Below are 22,088 nucleotides of genomic sequence, written 5' to 3'. Positions count from 1 at the left end.
ACAGAGCTACCTACTTCTAGATTTATGTGCCTGTAATTTTTTCATGTTGTTCTGAAATGAAGTGCCTGTTAAGTTTACTCCCCAGATAATCCTTTGTTTCTGGAAGTTCATGGAAGTCACCCTTTGTCATCATTAATGTAATATTGTCTCAAAAGCAGGTATTATAACTCAATTCTGAGATTCCCTCACCCTTTTATATACCGATGATGCCATAACTAATTACTCTGCTTCATATAGCTCAGCTGTATCTCCAACCAGGGCCTGAGGCCTCCTCTTAAGCCCCTACCCCATCTGACCACCCACCTCCCCATCTCATCCTGGACCTCTTGCCCACAGAGGGAGAGCAGAGGGCTGCCTCCAGAGCCAAGAGACAGCTGCTGCTGCCAGTACCGTCTAGAAGCTGAACACCTACACCCACCCTCAGCACCTTTCTCTCCACATGCCCCTCGGCTGGCACTGCAGGGTGGATAATGCTCAAGTTAATTTGATACTCCCAGCCCTGTCAGAGTTATGAGCTATTAAAAATTGAAACTTATTTATTCTCCAGGTAGGTTTCACATTTCTGGTACTAAGACGAGGTCATGTCTTAGGGAAAGAAATGGTATCTCTTTCCTGAAAATAGTGTACTAAGATTCTGGCACCTTTTCCAGCGTGAGATTTTTCATAGCTCAGTGGGTATTATAGCAGTGTAGCTTGATTAAAAATTCTGTTACTCTAGTTCCAGATGGTTTTTATTTTGGATGTGCTCAAAGTGTTTGTTCACCACATCACTAATGTTCCATAGAAATAAATTAACAAAATCAATTCACTTGCTTATTCATTCCAATATTTAACAAAAGTTTTTGATTATCTACTGAAGAGAATGGAAGATTCCTAGGATTGATAAAATTCAGACTCTGATTTTAAGAGTCTTACTACCCATCTGGTGGAGAGACAAGTATACACATAAATACAACCACGGTTTCAACGTGTGAGTGCTGTCATAAGAAAGATGTAAAACAAACTCTATGGCAATGCAAAGATGAAAGACTTTATTCAAGAAACACCTATCATCTGAGATGTATTTTTGATGATAGGTTAGATTTTCACAAGTGGATATGTGTGTTTGGGACAAGAGTTGGGCATTTCATATTAAAGAGCAGCACATCGCAAAGTCTGAAGGTAAAGAGAGAAAGACACAGAATAAATTTGGGGTTAATAGCCAGGTGCAGTGGCTCACGCCTGTAACTCCAGCATTTTGGGAGGCCAAGGTGGGCAGATCGCTTGAGCCCAGGAGCTCAAGACCAGCCTGGGCAACATGGTGAGACCCTGTATCTATTGAAAAAAAAAAAAAAAGAAAAAAGAAAAGAAGGGAAAGGAAAGAAAAGGAATTTGGGGACAACATATAGTCCTGCTTTACTGAAAAATAAACAGTATAAAGGAAACTATTGAAATAAAAATCTGGAAAAGTAGATCTGAGGCCCTTGCCTGCTAGGTTGTGGTGTCTGCCTATTATGCAAAGCACTGGGAAGCTGTCGAAAATTCCCTGACAATGAATGAGGTGACTGGAACAGGGCTTCAGGGCTATCATTCTTGCAGTAGGTCTTTAGCTGTATATGAGGGAGCAAAGGCTTAGACAATGAGATCAGTTAGGATGTGATTTGATGTCAGCAGGTAAGAGGCAATGGTGATGAAAGGAGAAGGAAGGAAAGAACACCAGAGGGGTTGTGAAGATAGAATTGGCAGCATTTACCACGAGAGCCTAAGGAAAGGGAAGGAGACACAGATAACTCCAAACCAGTGGGCCTAGACCCTTACCATTGATAAGGATGGCGACAGTAACCAACACACTGGAGGCAGGAAGGGAACAATCACCAATTCATTTGGAGGCAGGAAGAGCTCAGAGTGTGGGCAAGTCACTCAGGTGGTGCTCCCTTCAGCAGAAAGGCTGTGTAGATGAGTGTTTAGTTAAAGAACTGACATTTTCACAGATATGCCTTGAAAATATGTAAATCTGTATTTCTTAAATGGTTAGCAAGCGGAGCCCTCAACAGCATTTATCACCTGCATGAACAGAATTATTTATTGTGCTGTGCTCCTGTGAATGGTATTCCAGGAATTGGAAAGATGTGGACAAAGTTTTGTTTTAAAATTAACTCTTAAAGAACAGGAATTTCTCTCATTAGTAGTAAAAGCAACAAGAGGTTGCCAAAAGCAAAAGTGTTGAGAAAGAAACATGTTCCCTTTACTTTTTCTTTAAATTATAAGTGAATGGACATGACACAAAACAGCAACCATGATGACTGAGCAAACCTATGTAGACTTCACAGCCCTTATAAAACTCACATCACCCTGACTTGCTTTCGTGCTATTGTGCCACAAGGGAATTGCAGGCAAACAGTTCACATAGATGACTATATTGATAATCATTCTGCCAAACTACACATCTTTAGTTCTTTCTAATTGCTTCTTCTCATGTATCTATTGCTAATATCAGCACTGATATTTTCATCAAAATAATATATGATAAGTTATCTGCCTAAAAATTTCAATAGAATCAATAGAATCGATGGATGACTCTTTTCTGCTACATCAACTACAGCCAATTGAATGATATCCATCAATATCCAGAGAATGATAAGCTTTAGTAATGAAACTATTTGTACATTTTATTATTTCAACCATCACTAACTCCCCTTGCTCTCCCCCTACACACCACAATTATACTCCCAATTTTGCTTTTTAGAAAGCAAAATCCCTGAATCTTTTTCAGCTCTCAGTGAAGCTAATTTCCTTGAATCCCACCCCCTCAAAATATGCCAATTCAATTACACCCAGGGCCAAAAATCATCTTTTATTTCCTGTTTGGCCTGTTTCCTCCTCAATACCCCAACCACCACAACCTTCAAACGCCACCATCACTAAACGAGTCCTTGAGAAGTTTCCCCTTGCTTCCTACCTGTAGTAGGCTAAATAACTGGCCCCAGTGATGTCCACATCTTAATCCCCAGAATCTTTGAAAATGTCTTACACAACACAAGGGACTTCACTGACGTGATTAAATGAAGGATCTGGAGATGGGAGATTATTCTGATTCATCCAGATGGGCCTGATATAATCACAAAGATTCTTATAAGAAGGAGGAAGAAAAGATGAGGGAGAGAAGATTTTATACTGCTTGCTTTGAGGATGGAGAAGGGATCATAAGCCAAGGACTGTAGGAGGCATATAGAAACTGGAAAAGACAACAAAACGAATTCTCCCCTAGAGACTGCAGAAGGAATGCAACCCTGCCAACCCCTTGATTTTAGCCCCAAAAACATATTTTGGATTTGTGACTGCCAGAAGTGTCAGGAGAATAAATTTGTATTGTAAGAGGCTAAACTTTTGGTGATTTGTTTCAGCAGCAGTAGAAAACTACTATATTACCTCTCTGTATGGTCTGCCATAAACTCAATACCATAAAGATGTGGATTGCCTGCCCAGAGAAGGTAACTTGCATGATCGATGTGTACCTTCAGATGATAGTAGCTGGTGAATTGGTGCTAATAGCGCTGGTCCAGTGAAGAAAGGATGAGGTGCAATCCACATGGAGTTTCCACATAGTAAGCCCCACTGAGTGTTAGACATCAAGCTCAATACTTCACGTCTGTTATTTTATTTTATTTTAGTTTATTTTTTGACAGAGTCTTGCTCTGAGTCTTGCTCTGTCACCTAGAGGGCATCTCACATTGCACCTAGGGAATGCAGTGGTGTGATGGCTCACTGCAACCTCTGCCTCCTGGGTTCAAGTGATTCTCATGTCTCGGCCTCCCATGTAGGTGGGATTACAGGTGCCTGCCACCATGCCCAGCTAACTTGTGTATTTTTAGTAGAGAGAGGGTTTCGTCGTGTTGGCCAGGCTGGTCTCAATCTCCTGGCATCAAGCAATCATTCCGCTTCAGCTTCCCAAAGTGCTGAGATTACAGGTGTGAGCCATGGTGCCTGGCCACATTGATATCTCTTTAACATTTTCTTCTTTATTATCTTTTCAAATGTATTTGACACATACAGTGCTTATCTTCTTGGGTATCTGGTGGTCTTCATAAACTCATTATTTGATGATTTGGGGGAGTCCTAAATTCCTAAACTGGACAATCTTTCCTTAAAGAGATCAGTAGCCAGTGGTCATCAGCAACCATGAACCAGTTCAGCTCCCTTGAGAGTGTCTGAGCAGAAGAGTCACAGACTCAGATTTCCCCTCCCACTGGCCTGAGCCTCAGATTTATTATTGGCATCCACTCTCAGGATGGGACACCATGTGTCTCTAAGGTCCAGTTCTCAGTTTTGGGGGGTTTGCTTTGTGTTTAGAGGGAAAAGGTGCATTTCCTGAAAGGATCAATTACTTCTTGCAGAACCCACATTCTCTCCAGGAGTGTGGTCTCCCCAGGGCCTGGTGGTTCTGCAAGAGAGAAATGGTCGATGGCAGATGGTGGTGCAAAAGTAGATGATTTAAATTACGTTTAGGAGGAAGAAGCTATTAAACTTGCTGCTGATTTGATAAATAGATTTTGTGAAAGGAAATATTCAAAGAGGACTCCTAGGTTTCTTCCTTAAGAAATAGGGATGGTATAATGCCATTTACAGTTACCGGAGATGAGAAACAAGAGTTATGCTTGTATCATTTTTAATCGTTTATTCATATATTTATTTATTTATTTAGAGACAGGGAGTGTCGCCCAGGCTGGAGTGCAGTGCTGCAAACACAGCTTACTGCAGCTTTGACCTCCCAGGCTCAAGCAATCCTTCGGCCTCAGTCCACCAAGTAGCTGGGACTACAGGCACATGCCACCACGCTTGGCTAATTTTTGCATTTTTTAGTAGAGATGGGGTTTTGCCATGTTGCCCAGGCTGGTCTGGAATTCCTGAGCTCAAGTGATACTCCTGCCTTGACCTCCCAAAGTGCTAGGATTATGGGCCTGAGCCACTACACCCAGCCAACGCTTGTGTTGTTTTCTAAAAAGGCTTTACTGTTGAGTGCCCAGGCCATTTTAAAAACTTTTTATCTTTTAGATTGACAAGGAAAGGTCAGCAGTGTCTTTAGTTTCACATTTAGGCCTACTTTCAGGGAAAACTGGTATTTCATCTTCTTATAAATAAAATCTGGCTGGCTTGATTTTTCTATTTAAGATATGAAAAATTACTAGATATTTCAAGCAAGTTAGGGTTAGAGGAGGTAAAAGACTACAAAATCTCATATTTTATCTTTCTAGAAGGATTTATGGAAGAAGGGCTATGGAATTTGTTCCCAAAGACTGGCTAACAAAGATTCAATGGGACTTGAACCGTTCTTTCTATATGTTCATAGCTTGCTTTTTCAGTGTCTTCTTTTTAACCAAATGCTACAACCAGAAAACATAATTTGTCTGGAACATCAGCACATGTTTTCCATGGTCTTCCAGGGAATTTAGTCTCCTTATTGGTAAATCATACACAATACCAATAAGTGGGTTTTAAGCTCCGGGACTCAGGTTTCAGGGTATCTGGATGTCCCAGAGTATATCAAAGAGGCCAGTGCACAGAGATAAGATACATGCCTACCTTTTTAGGCACATTAGTGGAATAAGCCTTTGTTATAGCACCTACCAAGTTATCAACAATATGTGAAAGACTGTTGCAAGCAGCTTCTTCTGTGCTCTTGCACAAACAAAGATAAACAGAAAATAACTGTTGATGAAATTAGTCTTTTGTTTCTCCAGCTGCCCTGTCCTGTCTCATGTCATTTCCATGCAGGGCTTCCTTTTTATTCGAGGTTCAGTGTCTCTTCTTCCAAACCCTCTCCACCAATTAACACAAGAAGAGTCCTGATATCATCATTTACAAGTGGTTGAATCTTATTTTTCATTCGTTAGCAGTTCCAGGTCTTTCTATTTTTAAGAGTTACTTGAATTTCCCTAGGACTCATCCACCGAACGAAGTCACTGACTCATAGATCTGGCCTGCAGGAATAGATTCTCCCCATACTCCACTCCAGTCAAAACCCACCATGTTAATTCTTGGATGTTTCATGTGCTCAGAAACAAGTCTGCTCTTGTTCTTCCATCTGGCCTTCCAGTTATGGCCTTTCTTGCCTCAAAAGCTATTTTTAAAAGGCACTTCCTCTCTACCTTGGCTTCTGAAAACCATTAAGAGAATATGGCTTTGCTGAGTAGGGTACAGTGTGTGGGTGCCTTCCCAACTGCACAGCATCAAGGTACAAAGTGACACTTCATTTCTTTCAGTTCTCACTGTGTTCAAGGTCCTATGTTGTACTTGGTGAACTAATGGGCTAAAGATTTTGTAAATTACCACCTAAGCCTTCACACAACTTTGCTTTGGCCTTTGATCTCACCAAAATCACCTTGAAAAGAGTTCCTTTTGTTTCTACCTGCCATATTTGCTTCATTTAAAAATAATAATAATAAATTATTGATACCATTAAAGCTTTAATCTAGATTTCCCATTTTCTTGCTTTATCTTTTCCTTCCTGGAGGCAACTGTGATCACCTGAACAGGTAGTTATTTTTCTCGAGTGTATTGTTCATGTGATTGCTACCTAGTCTGAATTTGTAAGTTACATGTTGCATTGCTATGCATATTTTTAAACATTATAAAATTGGTATTATGCTATATACATTGTTCTCCAATTTAACTTTTCTTGATTAATTATGTTTTTGAGAATTATGTATGTTGAGCATATAGTTCTGTTTATACTCTACTGTATAACAATGCCACAGTGTACTTGTCTATTCTCCTGTTGCTGATATGTAAGTGGTTTCTAGTTTTTAGCTACTAATGACTATGCTTCAATAAGTATTTTTCCTTTTAAATGGATTTGAAGCAATAGTAAGTGTGGAAAACTTATTAGGTTGGTGCAAAAGGGTAATTATGGTTTCTGCCATTATGTTCAATGGCAATTACCCTTGTACACCAACCAGATAGAATAAGGATGTGTTGTTCTTCAGAGCTCATACTTAGTTATGGTTGTCACAGAGGGTCATCTACAATTTGGCAGAAGAGTAGTAAGAAGAAAAAGTTGCTTTCCTGGAATATCGCTTTCTTTCCTTTTATCTTCTCCCTAACTCTAACACAACTTTTCACCTCCTCTCTTTCTGCCACCAAAACTCTCATATATTGCCAACCCAGTGCCCATCCAGATCTTATATTGACAATAGCTTGCTTTTGGAATTAGGAAGACCTAAGTTAAAATGCCGCCTCCACTTCTGTGAAAGTTTGGACAAAGCTATATAGATCATTTAAACTTCATTTTTCTCATCTGTAAAAATTTGAGTGATATTAATTACATGATACTGGTATTGTGAGGATTAAGAGACAATATCCGGGAACTTATGGTGGACTGCACTCTTCCCATAGAAAGATAAGGTATATCTCCTCCTCTTGAATTTCGGGGCAGAGCCGGGTAAATGGGCCTCTCCATGTAATTGCTCCAGCAGAATAATTAGCTTTCTAAACAGATGCTCAGGCCTCCCAGAGAGTGTTCCTAAAGAAGGGAAGTAGAGGCTACCAGTCTGATAAGGCCTAAGCCTGGGAACTGGTGCCGGGTCTCTTCCACCATATCCCATTACTCAAAGCAGCAAAAGATATCTGGAATAGCCTCCTAACTGATCTTTTCAGTAATAAGTCTTCCCTTCCTTCAAACCTGTTAATTTCCATTGTGTTTAACATACAGTAACTTGACGTGTGTAAGGTTCTGAACGATTGTTTTGCTTTCTAAACCATCGAATACTACCTTCGCCTGCTCGCTATGCCTCGGCTCTGTTTCAGGTTTTTTGCACATAGCAGACCACCCAAAAACTCAGTGGCTTAGAGTGACAACTTTTGTTTTCTTCTCACTGTTACGGGGTTGATGGGTGGATATTTCTATTGGTTTTACCTGGACTTACTCACTGAGCGCATTTCAGCTGGGTGGCTGAATTTCAGCTGGGACAGCTGGAATGCCAGCACCTTGCTCTCCAAGTGGTATTTCCTCTTGAAGGAGACCAGACCAAGCAGGACTTTCTCACATGGCTCATCTGTGTTCTGAACAAGCACTTATCAAGCCTTCGCTTGTGCTGTTCGCTGATGTCCCATTGGCCAAATAAGTCATGTGGCCGTGCCCTGAGTCAGTAAGGGAGGAGACTACATAAGGGCATGGATAAGAGAAGGCAGGATTCATTGGAGGCCATTAGCATCAACAAGACCCAAATGCCTCATTTTATTTCCTAGAATGCACCGGGCTCTTTTTTGCTTTAAGGTCTTTTCATAGTCTTCCTTTTAATCATTCAACAAATATTTAGGCACCCTCAGACACTGGACAAAATGCTCAGAGCTCTCAAGAGTCTTTCCTTCTAAAGAGGGAAAGCATATAATAAATATATGCAAAACTAGAAAAGATAATTTCAGAAGGTTATAAAACCTCTGAAAAAATAAACTCGGATAATGGGTAGAAAGTGATTGGCAAAAGTGCAGAGTGAAATGAAGTTCAGCCAGGTCAAGAAGGCCTTCTGAGGGGATGGCACTCCATCTGAAAGCTGGTGATAAGAAAGCACAGCAGTGAGGTGTCACAGAGGAGGAGTGTTCTGACCATACCTCAACCTTGGTCATGGCTGTCCTCTCTCCTCTTGCCTTCCTCCTTGTAAGTAGCCCATTCCTGCCCTTACCACTGCCCACCTAGTTTATCCCTTTAGAAAATTCACCACAATTTTGGGTGATTTGCTGTTGCTCCTTGTTTAAGTCCCTCATAAACTATAATGCTAATGAAGATAGAGTTGTTTCTGTATGTTTCTTGGATATTTTCATAGATCTATGCTAAGTTGACATTCAAAAACAATTGCTAAATGAATAAATGAATGAATTCACATAGTCACTCATGCAGGTTGAACACATGACCACAGATGCTCAGGGTGAGACAGGTTCCTATGTCCAGTTCCTCATGGGCCCAGACTACATTTGCCTGTCTCTCAGTTGGGACCAACCCACTGTGCAAGTTCTTTCTACCCTCCTGGGTGTTTCATTTCAGGGGTTCTTTGGACTCTTTGGAACTTCCCTGACTCTGAGCTGAGAACAGTTGCTATTCTGTCCAGCCTAATAGGTTTCAATAAATGTTAAGTCCCAGAGACAAAGCTTTGGGGCCTTGCCCCTTTTCCCTTTAGGAAGTCTGCTAGAATTCATATACAAAATTTCTACCCCTTTTCCCTGCTACTTTCAAATTTGAAATAATAAAAAAAGAGATTTTATTCTATTTCATTAGATACCACCTCTCATGAACAATGATAGCAGCTATCAATCATACTGTAAGTACCAGGTAACTAGACACCTGGCCTATATTATCATTAACCCTCACCACAATCCTGCAAGATAGGATTCTTTTCCCCATTTTCAGATAAGGAAACAGAGGCTTACAGAGGTGAAATAATTTCCACAATAAATCCGAGGATTAAAATGTAGATCAGGTGTTCAGGCCTACTTGAGTCCAGATCTGATGATCTTCCTACCAGACACGTTACCTTTGTGTTGACCCGCTCCACAGTGGGGATAAAAATACAGCTCCTTGTGGTTTTGATTTGCATTTCTCTGATGGCCAGTGATGGTGAGCATTTTTTCATGTGTTTTTTGGCTGCATAAATGTCTTCTTTTGAGAAGTGTCTGTTCATGTCCTTCGCCCACTTTTTGATGGGGTTGTTTGTTTTTTTCTTGCAAATTTGTTGGAGTTCATTGTAGATTCTGGATATTAGCCCTTTGTCAGATGAGTAGGTTGCGAAAATTTTCTCCCATTTTGTAGGTTGCCTGTTCACTCTGATGGTAGTTTCTTTTGCTGTGCAGAAGCTCTTGAGTTTAATTAGATCCCATTTGTCAATTTTGGCTTTTGTTGCCATTGCTTTTGGTGTTTTAGACATGAAGTCCTTGCCCATGCCTATGTCCTGAATGGTAATGCCTAGGTTTTCTTCTAGGGTTTTTATGGTTTTAGGTCTGACATTTAAGTCTTTAATCCATCTTGAATTGATTTTTGTATACGGTGTAAGGAAGGGATCCTGTTTCGGCTTTCTACATATGGCTAGCCAGTTTTCCCAGCACCATTTATTAAATAGGGAATCCTTTCACCATTTCTTGTTTTTGTCAGGTTTGTCAAAGATCAGATACTTGTAGATATGTGGCATTATTTCTGACGGCTCTGTTCTGTTCCTTTGATCTATATCTCTGTTTTGGTACCAGTACCATGCTGTTTTGGTTACTGTAGCCTTGTAGTATAGTTTGAAGTCAGGTAGTGTGATGCCTCCACCTTTGTTCTTTTGGCTTAGAATGAGATACCATCTCACACCAGTTAGAATGGCAATCATTAAAAAGTCAGGAAACAACAGGTGCTGGAGAGGATGTGGAGAAATAGGAACACTTTTACACTGTTGGTGGGACTGTAAACTAGTTCAACCCTTGTGGAAGTCAGTGTGGCGATTCCTCAGGGATCTAGAGCTAGAAATTCCATTCAACCCAGCCATCCCATTACTGGGTATATACCCAAAGGACTATAAATCATGCTGCTATAAAGACACATGCACACGTATGTTTATTGCGGCATTATTCACAATAGCAAAGACTTGGAACCAACCCAAATGTCCAACAATGATAGACTGGATTAAGAAAATGTGGCACATATACACCATGGAATACTATGCAGCCATAAAAAATGATGAGTTCATGTCCTTTGTAGGGACATGGATGAAATTGGAAATCATCATTCTCAGTAAACTATCGCAAGAACAAAAAACCAAACACCGCATATTCTCACTCATAGGTGGGAATTGAACAATGAGAACACATGGACACAGGAAGGGGAACATCACACTTCGGGGACTGTTGTGGGGTGGGGGGAGGGGGGAGGGATAGCATTGGGAGATATACCTAATGCTAGATGACGAGTTAATGGGTGCAGCACACCAGCATGGCACATGTATACATATGTAACTTACCTGCACATTGCGCACATGTACCATAAAACCTAAAGTATAATAATAATAATAAGAAAAGAAAAAAAAAATACAGCTCCACTGTCTCTTATCTCCAGCTCTGAAATCCAAAAATTTCTGAAAACCAAAACTGTTCCTGAAAACACATGACCTGATGTGACCTGAACTCATCTGTGGGCCTAACCTGACCTGACACGAAGCTATTTATAGTCTTTATTTATTCCCTGTACTATGACTATTCATACTTTTGCTCCAAAAATAGTAACATGTTCAATTACAGGGTACTCCCCCAGACCCTGATAAGGGAATTCATATATAGTGTTTGCATTGTATTGCTTTCCAAAAATCTGAGAAATTCTGAATTCTGAAACACATGTGGCCCCAGGGTTTTCAGGTGTGCAACTGTGATTCTGTAATAATAAATTATGTTTGTGAATGGTTTTAGAGCTCACAAAGTTTTTAAGGGTTGAGGAAATTTTATTTTGTTTTCCTCTAGTACACAAAGAGTAATTTAGGAGATTTATCTGCACCTTATTTTCTTACTCTTCCATAAAGCAGCTTTATTCCTGATTTCAGGCTATTAATCATACTTGATCCCAACAGAAGTCTCAAGTTATTTCTTCTTGCAGAAAGACATTTAGTTTTAAGATTAAGAGAAATGAAAAAAAAGGAAAGCACTTTTCAGAAGCACTCGTATTCACTTCACTTAAACTAACTCTAAATTTTTAATTTCCTAAAATAATGGCTTAGAATAGCACTAAAGTGAATACACTAAATGGATCCAACCATTAAAACGTATTTTAAAAATAGTGAATAAATATTTTTAAATGTAAGAAAACAATTATAATAAGAGTACCTTGCATTTATTAATTTGCAATTTATAAAACATTTTCACCTACCTGATCTCCTATACAATAATAATTATTATTATCATTATAGGAAAGTTGCCATTCACTGAGTGCTATCTTTTCATGAGACACTTTATATATACTATTTACTTATCCTCACAACTGTTTAAGGTTGTTATTATTATTTCTACCTCACAAACAAGAAAATTGAAGCTCAATGAGGCTGATATATTTGCTTCCAATTGCACAAATAGAAGGTTAGAGTGAGTACCTGAGAAAAGCTGTGTGTAGAAGGCATTTACTTTTTGGTATTTTATTCTTACCAACATATGACAACATTCAATGTGTTTTTAATTTCAAGGTTCCTGATTGTCATGGAAAAAACTCTTGGGCTGGAGGCACAAAAAGTAGGATCAAATATCAACACTGCCACCCTGACTTCTGGCAAGTGACAAAATATTTCAACTTAAATCTACTCATTTGTGAAATGAAGGACATTATATTCAGTCCGCACGTTTTCATGGGAATTATGTCAAATACTAGAAGGATTAAATGCTAGTAAAGGAAGCCAAGAAAGTCATGGCAGGCTGAGGTTCTTGATCTTTCAATAAGAAGAAGAAAAAAAAACTAGACCTGCCATTTATCACTGATCAAAATGGCTTGGTTCACACAGTAAGTTTAGCTTCAAGTTACATTAAAACAAAATAAATAAAATACACTTAATCACTTTTTTAAAATAAAAAATATATACTTTTTAAAGTAAAAATTTAAATCTGGGCCAAGCACAGTGGCTCATGCCTATAATGCCCCTACTTTGAGAGGCCAAGACAAGAGGATTCCTGGAGCCCACGAGTTCAAGACCAGCCTGAGCAACATAGCAAGACTCTGTCTCTACTGAAAGTAAAAAAAAAAAAAAAAGGAACTAGACATAGTGGCATGCACCTGTAGTCCCAGCTGCTTGGGAGGCTGAGGCGGGAGGATCGCTAGAGCCCAGGACCTGGATGCTGCAGTGATCTGCACCCAGCCTGGGTGACAGAGCAAGACCCTGTCTTTTAAAAATTTGTTTTTAATTTTTAAATGAAAAAATAAGTGCACAGGTACATTTAGTTGCTTTCTCACTGAGCTTTAAAGTTTCTTTCTTTGTATATTCACCTTCATACCTCAGTTAGAGAAAAACAATTTTGGGGTGATGTTTCTCAGTGTTCATGTGTACCATTTCTTCCTTTGCAGCTACAGTTTTTCTCGCACAGCAGTCAGTGATCTCAGTGCTCTGATTGGCTGCATTTCTCTCAACCTCTGGTTCAAGCAGTCACTTGACCCTGCACTCAACTAGTGGTCAGTATCAGGCCATGAAAAAGGGTGAGATAAGAGGGTCCTGGAGTAGAAGCTGGGTTGAGCTGGCAGGAAGGGGGTGGGCAGAGCAGGGACATGCATCCTGACACAGGCAGCAGTCAGTGGCTGTGAAATAAGACCAACCACAGGTCAAAGGCAAGGTCACAGTCTAGATTGGAAAACTGGGGCTAAGGTCCAGAGAGCTGAGTTGCTCCAGACGGCACAGGACAGAATGGAAAGCAGGCATACAGGTACAGGTTGGACATTCAAGCTAACCTAAATCTAGCTTCCAGAAAAGACAGGTCCATACATATCTATTCCAGGATGTAACTAAGGTATGCTCCCTTGGTTTTAAGACTGTGCTCACAAACTTGTTTTCTCTCTTTATATCAAACACAAAAGTTGTCCTGGAGAGCTATTTATAAGGACAATGAGACTGCTCCTGCCTCCCCACCACCACACACACCTTTCAATCAGAAGCTGGTTCGCCACCATGAAAGATCTCTCTTCTCTGTTGTCTCAGTGACTTCCACTGGTGACTCCATCTTGAATCTGCTATCAATCATGTAAAAGTCATCCTTGTTCTATGAGCTGTTTGTTTTCCTTTACTTTGTATATGTATGAGGAATCAGATATTTTTTAAAGCACTCTAAAAACAGATCATCCCAACAAGATTTTGTCTTAGCACTTTTTCTGGAAGGAAGAATGGACTTCTCTGTTAAAAAGTGGTACTCTGGGGTGTATCTAAGAGATGAATTTCCTTCCATTCAACTTTCCCTTTAAAGAAAGCTGTTACTTTGTCTCTCTCTAGATATGTTTTTCCTTATGTTAAAAAAGAAAAAAGAAAAAAAGAAAGAAAAATGGGCCAGGCACAGTAGCTCGCACCTATAATCCCAGCACTTTGGGAGGCCAAGGTGGGCGGATCACTTTAGGTCAGGAGTTTGAGACCAGCCTGGTCAACATGGTGAAACCCCATCCCTACTAAAAATACAAAAAAAAAAAAAAAAATTAGCTGGATGTGGTGGCACGGGCCTGTAATCCCAGCTACTTGGGAGGCTGAGCTGGGAGGATCTCTTGAACCCAGGAGGCAGAGGTTGCAGTGAGCCGAGATCCAAGTCACTGCACTCCAGCCTGGTTGACAGAGTAAGACTCTGTCTCAAAAAAAGAAAAGAAAAAAAAAGTATGTATTACCTTTCCCTCCCTGTCAGGATAGTTATTAGAATCTAAGCAGTGAGAAGTCATTGAGAAGAACAAAAATCTGTGTATTTATTTATAAGGTATTCATATTACTAGGCCCCTTTTCCTGTATCCAGGGCAAGTCCTCTCCATATACAAGGAAATGTACCATTCATTTCAACTTTGTTTATAACAATGAGAAATAACCTAAATGCCCGTTGATTGAGGAATGGCTAAATAAACAACGGCAATCCATAAAAAGAACATTGCAAAGCCAAATAAAAAAATACTCTTTGCATAATGGCCAAATTCCAAGATAATGAGTTAAGGAAAAAAAGTAAAACAAAACATGTAAAACAAAAAGAAATAAAATTACTCTTTGTGTAGTAATAGGGCCAAATTCTAATGTATTAAGGGGAAAAAGTAAGGGACAAAACAAGCATATACAGTATGTATTATTTGTATTTTTTTCAAAAGAGCAAAATAATACATGCAGTTATACCCGTGTATATGCATCAAATATCTCTTTAAATGTATGAAATAAATTGATAACTTTAGTTTTCACTGGGACAGAAAATGGGAGAAGATTGTTTTTTACTTTGTACCCTTTTATACCTTTGAATTTGAAACCACATGAACACAGTACCCGTCCAACAAAATTAAATTAAGATCATAAATAAAAATATCCCTGAGTGATTTTTCACAATGTGTGAGAAACTCAAGATGCAAATGCTGCCCAAGTGAGCTGAGTTGCAAGTTTATAGCCTCATGTTAGTTATTAGTGTAGCACAAGATTACTGGCTCATGTTCTTCTTGCTTTCACTTTTCTCCCACTTAAGCCAGATATTTCTCCTCAAATTTTTGACCACTGGAGAGCACACAGTGCCCTTTGTTTCTGGCTCAAAGCAGCCTGTACTCTCCCCTCTGGGACGTGGGTCCTTCAGCAGTATTCTTCTCAGGCCTAAACTCTCAGCCTCTGGTCTAAGCAGTCACTTGAGCCTGAACTCAACAAGCGGTCAGCATTAGATCATGGAATAGGATGGTGTAAGAGGTCCTGGATTAGAAGCTAGGCTGAGTTTGTGACCAGTCTGTCTAACTTGGCAAAACCCCGTCTCTATTAAAAATACAAAAATTAGCCAAGCATGGTGGCACATGCCTGTAGTCCCAGCTACCTGCAGGCTGAGGCACAAGAATCGCACCACAGGTCAAAGGCAAGGTCACAGTCTAGATTGGAAAACTGGGGCTAAGGTCCAGAGAGCTGAGTTGCTCCAGATGGCACAGGACAGAATGGAAAGCAGGCATACGGGTGTTGGTTGGACATTCAAGCTAACCTAAATCTAGCTTCCAGAAAAGACAGGCTCACACATATCTATTCAGGATGTTACTAAGGTATGCCCCCTCAAATGGTTTTAGCACTTTTCCTGCTGAGGATGTAGAGAGAGGGAGCCAGGATTCTGCAAGTGCCACTTTTAACATGTAGCGGGGCCAAATGTGATTCTCTCCCCTCCCACACTCAGTGCTGTCTAGCCCAAATTTAACACCCTAAGAAGCCATGGATCATTGATTTCAAAACACACTGTCTCCATCCACCCCTTGAGGTTAGGTTGAATGATTTGGGTGCAGACCTGGTGTTTAAGGAGACAGATTGGTGACATTAATGGTAATATGCAACTATGAGTTACAAAATCAACCCATAGCTAATTTCAACGACCAGAAGTTGTGGTGCCTGAGACAGTGCCCAACTGCCATGGTACCATTTGTTTTGTTCCTTGTTCATATTATGATGAGGGGATTAAGTTGTGCTCGAATCAGCTTCATCTAGACACTGCAGTTCAAGTCTTTCATCAGTAGCTGCATTTTAATTCTACTGGGTTTAATAACAATACTAAAAATCTTTATGGTATGTCATTTAATCATCGACCTTTGCATTACTTCAACAGCAGCCTTACAAGTAACAAAGAATCAATCCTGTGCTTGCCTCTAGGTTTTCCACAGAGGTAGTGAAAAGAACTGGATTTTCAAGTTCACTTTGCAAGAGGCAAGTAGGAAGGAGACTGAAAGCTGCTCGTAAATCAGTAAATCAGTTGCTTTAGGCAGGACACCTGCCCTGTCAGTCTCAGCTACATCCAAATGTAAAAATGGGTGATCTAGGATTACCCTCAGGTGATGCCAATGGCCAAGGCACTAAAAGGTCACATCTATTATTGCTGGCATTTCTCTCCCCACTGGGCTGTTTTTTGAGTGGATGTCATACTCATCTCATACAGAAGGCATGTCCATCATGCTAGAGCAGTGCTGTCAATGTTGGATCTAATAAAATACACTCTATTTTTCTTTTCTGCAAACTTCATTATACCTAGCTGCTGCTAAAAGATGATTCCTTTTTTCCTTGCCACTCCAACATTACACTTTAGGGACATGAATCCTTAAGCAAAGTTTCATTTGCCACCTCTGATTTTAAAGTTAAAATGAGCCTTTTAAAAACATTAACCAAAATAAATGGCACAGTGAGTGCCATACCCAGAAGTGGCTACATAAAACCACTACATAAACAGTCAATGCTCCCTTGGAAGAAGTCACTGGGCTTTACTAAGAATATCATGTTCACCAGCAAACAATTTGTCAAGTGTGTATTATCAGAAGTTGGGGGAGGACTAGAAACACAATCTTAACACACAAAAATAAATGTGGATAAAAAAGTGTAGTAACAGCTGTTGCCAGCTGCAAGCAACCACGCAGTAAAATGCTGTCCAACTCTGCAGGGGACTGTATGAGGACTCTTGGAGCCTGAGATAGGAGTGACAAAAGATCGCACTGTAAGAACATCAAACGTGAACCCTGGCTAGCAAGCTAGGAATTACCAATAGGAGGAATTGAGAACATTGCCAAGAATTCTTCTTCCCCAGATCGAATCACTGCATGAAATCAGCCCTATTTGTTCTAAGAAGTCCACATTCATAAGCTTCATTTTAACTGAGCTTGGTTCTTAGCCTATAAGGCCCATAAGAACTCCTCTGGAATCTGCGGATCTCCATTTTAAAAGCATTATTGACATGAACCTGGGGAGGTGTTTTTCCTGGAGTTCTTTCTCACCAGACTGGTTCTGGCTGCCTCCTGGGTGATGACGGAAAACTGAGGCACTTGCCAACATGTCATCCCCTCATTTTGCAACCCTCAGGCAGTTGCACAAAGGCTATGTGGAACTTTACCAACTAGTTAAAGGCAGAGTCTGGGACAGTCTTAAAAGAATTAGGACTACTGCAATGTCCAAGTGTTGCATATTAAGGAACTCCATCACAGGGACAGATAAACTAGGTGCAAGGTGATGCAATTAAGAGCCTTTCATTCAACACCTCTTCACTCATAACCCTGGGGTTTTGAAATGCAGAGCCTTTCAAGTCACACTTGAAAACTGTTGCCTAAGCAGCCTCTCCAGAGTTTTCTGATTCCAGAAGCTAAAAGAGCCCTAAGAAACCACAGGAGAAGCTGCCCTGCACTCCTTCTGTGGGAGTCACTGAGGACAGAAGAGTTACTCGATATCAAAGATCTTTAAGAGGCCTGAAAATTCTTCACTTACTTAGAGCTAAACCCATCTTAGAAATCTGCTTATTGTATATGTTTAGGTAACTCTCATTTGCCTGGAGCAACTTGAAAAAAAATTTTTTAGAAAGTAAAACAGGAAATTCAGAATAAGACATGGCTTTGACCAGCTAAATTAATTGCCCAAGTAACCTTTTGCATAAAGGAAACAGGATCAGGAAGGACTTTCATTCAAACCTTGCTATTTTGCCTTTAGCTAAGAGGACAGGATTCTTTTCTGAAATTTTTCTGTGAAGACCCTAATAAATAATTTTGCCTTTTTCTCCTTCCTATTCTAGAAATAGAAGGGAGGAGGACCTATTTTGTTCCATCCTGTAGGCTGATCCTTTACACTTAGGACTGGAAGAAATAAAGTAGATTTTTGTGGAAATATAGAATATGCATTCACCAGCTACATTGGAATCAGGAAGCATAAATCACAAGTAGCTTGGTCTCTCCACAGAAATGTGGAAATGGTAGGCCCTGAAAGAGCCTCAGTAGGGATGCATGTGATAGCTTCGTGGGCTGGGCAGACTAGCTGTGGAGATGCAAAAACCACAGCATGCAGCATGCATTCTCTCCAAAGATGGTCCATACCCCATCACCAGCACCCATGGACAAAATCAAGCCAAAGTTATGGGGTCTGTTTTAGGGAAACTACAACGACTGTTTTGAGGTAATAGCTTCCCATGTGACTAAACCCTTTTGTGATAATAAAGTAAAAAGTAATGAAAAAAAGTTATTGTTAGTTTGATTTTATAATTTATCATAGTGGGAAGAATTCTTGACCCAGAGTTTAAAGACTTGACATTCCACTTTTAACAGTTTCATCTGACTTTGGACAAGTGGCTTAATTTTCTCATCTGTGAAAGCCTCTTTCTTCCTTTTGAAATGGAAATACTGATATTTGTTTTTCTCAGCCTCTGAATTTCTTAAAATTATAAATTAAGATCATGTGATTAAAAAAAGTTCTGGAGTAAAATGGTCTCATTCTATTGGGCTATTCTAAAAGAAACTATTTATATTTCTTTCTTTAAAAGCACCTGTTGTGTCCTTAGTGTAGAAGCTAAAAATAAAAAGATTTTTTAAAAATCAGAAAGCACTTGTAATCATTCCGTTTATTCCTTCCCCACTTATTAGAAAAACTCCAGGGTGAGGGGGTCAGATTATGTCCCTTGATTTCAAGGCTGAGCAGCTAATGTACATCATCAAATCCTTGGAAGCTCAGACATAGCCATGTGTCCTCCTTAACACCTGGCTGCATTTAAGTTTCAACCATAGCCCACACAGTTTTCTATTAATAGTAGCACACTCAGTAAAAAATAAAAGCCATCTTTTACTGTGCATCTGCTATGTGCAATTAATCATTAATCCTCATTTAGAAAATATTTTTAGGTATTTTATACTTATTAACCCAGGTTTATCACAAAGAAACAGCATTACTCAAAGAAATTGGGTTAGACAGATTTAAAAAAATTTTACCGTTAATGCTAATTCTTAAAAATAACTCTGAAGCAAAAGACAGTCTAGAGACTAAAGGAACATTGTAGATACTACTTCATCCTCATTCTATGTCTTTGTTTGCTCTTTTAAGATCAGTAAAGAGGACCTCTGTAATGTACTTTTTCTGTGAACCCTGCCCTTGAGTAATGAGTCGTTCTGAAAATCATTAGTTCAAATAGTGCACTTGCCACTTTTCTTTGGTAGATCTACTAAGACAAAGATCAGATAAGAGTAAATTAAAATGACAATCTCCTGCAGGCAACAATTGGTATTTCCATTACTAGAAGGCATTTAGTTATTGTATCTGTCTTTACTTAATCATGGCTCTGACTTGAGCATTTGATTTAAAAACTACTGCAGAGCAAGTCACCACCCTGTATTTAGCATACTGACTTAATAGTTAAAAGGGTATCACAAAAAATGAATGAAAAAAAAATTTATTCACTGGGGTTAGGTACTAGTAAAAGCATTAAAAATTCAAGAAATCTTATGGGGGAAATCTAATTTAGAAAAACAGTGAGTAGTTTTTGAAGTGGCTGTTGAAGTGAATATTAATTCAGTATTCTTCCTAAAGGAGAAAGCATGTCAAGAAAACAGCATTTAGGATTTTTAAAAATGTTTGTGAAAGTCGACAAATATGTTTTTAATATATTACCTGGAAATGTTTGTTAAAAACATAGATTCCCAGGTCTTGCATGCAGAGATTTTGATTCAGTAGTGTTATAATTATACATCACTTCAGTATAAATAACTTGTGTTCATATAATCTAATGCCTAATAGGAATGCTTGATAGTGTCCTAATCAGGACCTGCCCTCTTCAGAGGTGGCTACTTAGCTATTTGTAGTGAAATCAACACCTAAAGTTTTGTTATTTACTATAAAAGGTGTTAGAAAGAATTTTGTACAATTAGAGGTATCAAGAGTAGTAACTGCGAAGGAAAAATTTTCTGGACCCAGAAAATGTCTTGTATGAACGAGACATAGGAGTGGAGAAGCCCAGCACTAAAATGTCATTGATGGACTATGTGAGGTCTAAGCCCCACTGAACTCAGCTGCCTGACCCAAAAGTGGTCTTGATGTCATTGACGTCTGTTTGGAGTGAGCTTTTCATGCAAGGTGCTGGTTGGTGATCCTCACTTGCAGCCAGCCCGCCTGAAATTACAGGCAAGACATATGACTATTTTCTGGCTGTTTGCTTATAACACATGTACACTTGGGAAATTCGATTGTTGAAGACTTGCTTTCACTGAAATACACCTCTTGGTAATTAGATTGTGAGGATGGAGCCATCTAACTCCCAGATACCTCTAACAAAGCTACCAATACTTACTAAAAGAGCTTATTTGTTGATCATCTAAACTGGCCAAGGCCATTCACAAAAATAAAGGATTGGTTGAGACACACACATTGTGTTTTAATATCACTTCAGGTGACTCTGAAGCAGGTGATTTACAAACCGTACACTGGGAACCACTGGATTAAGAAAAGACATGTCATTACAAATGTATTTTAGAAATCTAGTCTTTGATAAAAGGATTTAAGAGCTGATTTCAGGAGTAATAAGACATTTTTTTAATCTTAAAATGATTTTAGGTAGCTAGAACCCCCAAACAGATGCATGAAGGATGTTACTACAAGGTAAATAATAGAACTGACTTTCACCTCCCTTAATATTTACACTTGAGAACTTATCTCTTTTCATATTTACATATAAGATTTAGTTTAATCTACAGCAAACATGTATCTATGTAGCAAGTGTTTGAATTTCAGGCCACATGCAATATTTGAACTATTTTGTTTTATATCATCATCTATTTGCCTGAGAGTTAAAATCAAACTCTTTTTTTTTTTTTGAGGCTTATGTCGATCATTTATATTTGTGCAGAATTTTATTATTTATTTATTTATTTATTTATTTTGAGACGGAGTTTCACTCTTGTTGCCCAGGCTGGAGTGCAGCGGTGCAGTCTCGGCTCACTGCAACCTCTGGCTCCCGGGTTCAAGCGATTCTCCTGCCTCAGCCTCCTGAGTAGCTGGGATTACAGGTGCCTGCCACCATACCTGGCTAATTTTTTGTATTTTAGTAGAGACGGGATTTCATGATGTTGGCCAGGCTGGTCTCAAACTCCTGACCTCAGGTGATCCACCTGTCTCAGTTTCCCAAGGTGCTGGGATTACAGGCATGAGCCACCATGCCTGGCAGAATTTTATGCTTTATTAATCATTAATGAATGTTATTTTCTTTTTAGGTGAAAAATGTTACTTAATAGTGTCATCATCTGTTCTACAAGACTCATTAATTTCCCAAATAGTTATAGAAGATAAGATACAAATAGTATATTCTCAATTTTAAAAATAAATACAGGGATAGTACTATTAACCTGCCCAAGTTATCCATTCATGCAGTAGAAGAGATTCCTAATTATTAACATAAAAGTTCACTAGACATTCTCTGAATATACAGTGTGTCTTTCTAGCTGGTAATTTCAATAAGCATGACAGTCAATGAGATATACTTAAAATTTAATATTTTCAAAAGCATGAAATTGTAGGACATTGTGAATGCCTCTATGCTGTGTATTAAAATGTTTACATATAAAGAGTTGACTTGGTTGTTAATAAAAAACACCTATTAGCAGATTTAACAACTGTGTTAAAAATAAAATATTCCAAGACAGGAAATAAAAGGTT

General features: G+C 39.2%; 1 protein-coding gene across 4 annotated transcripts in view; it reads left to right on the top strand.

Moving 5' to 3' along the window:
- Positions 1-22,088, top strand: part of LOC129053569 (carbonic anhydrase 1-like) — a 52,535-nt gene that overhangs the window by 12,793 nt on the left and 17,654 nt on the right. The window contains exons 1-2 of one of the 4 annotated variants that reach the window (XM_063726632.1): positions 13,057-13,141; positions 16,299-16,352. The exons of 1 other annotated variant lie outside the window; for it this stretch is intronic. The gene's annotated coding sequence lies outside the window, so the exon portion shown is untranslated. Of the gene's footprint in view, positions 1-12,167; positions 12,251-13,050; positions 13,142-16,298; positions 16,353-22,088 lie in introns of those variants that run through there. 2 more of the 4 variants (XM_063726631.1, XM_063726633.1) reach the window with 2 other exon arrangements.

Source organism: Pongo abelii, chromosome 7 (assembly GCF_028885655.2).
Source record: "Pongo abelii isolate AG06213 chromosome 7, NHGRI_mPonAbe1-v2.0_pri, whole genome shotgun sequence".
NCBI classification, from domain to species: domain Eukaryota; kingdom Metazoa; phylum Chordata; class Mammalia; order Primates; family Hominidae; genus Pongo; species Pongo abelii.
The sequence above is the reverse complement of the archived record's forward strand: the minus strand, read 5'-3'. Positions and strand labels throughout refer to the sequence as shown.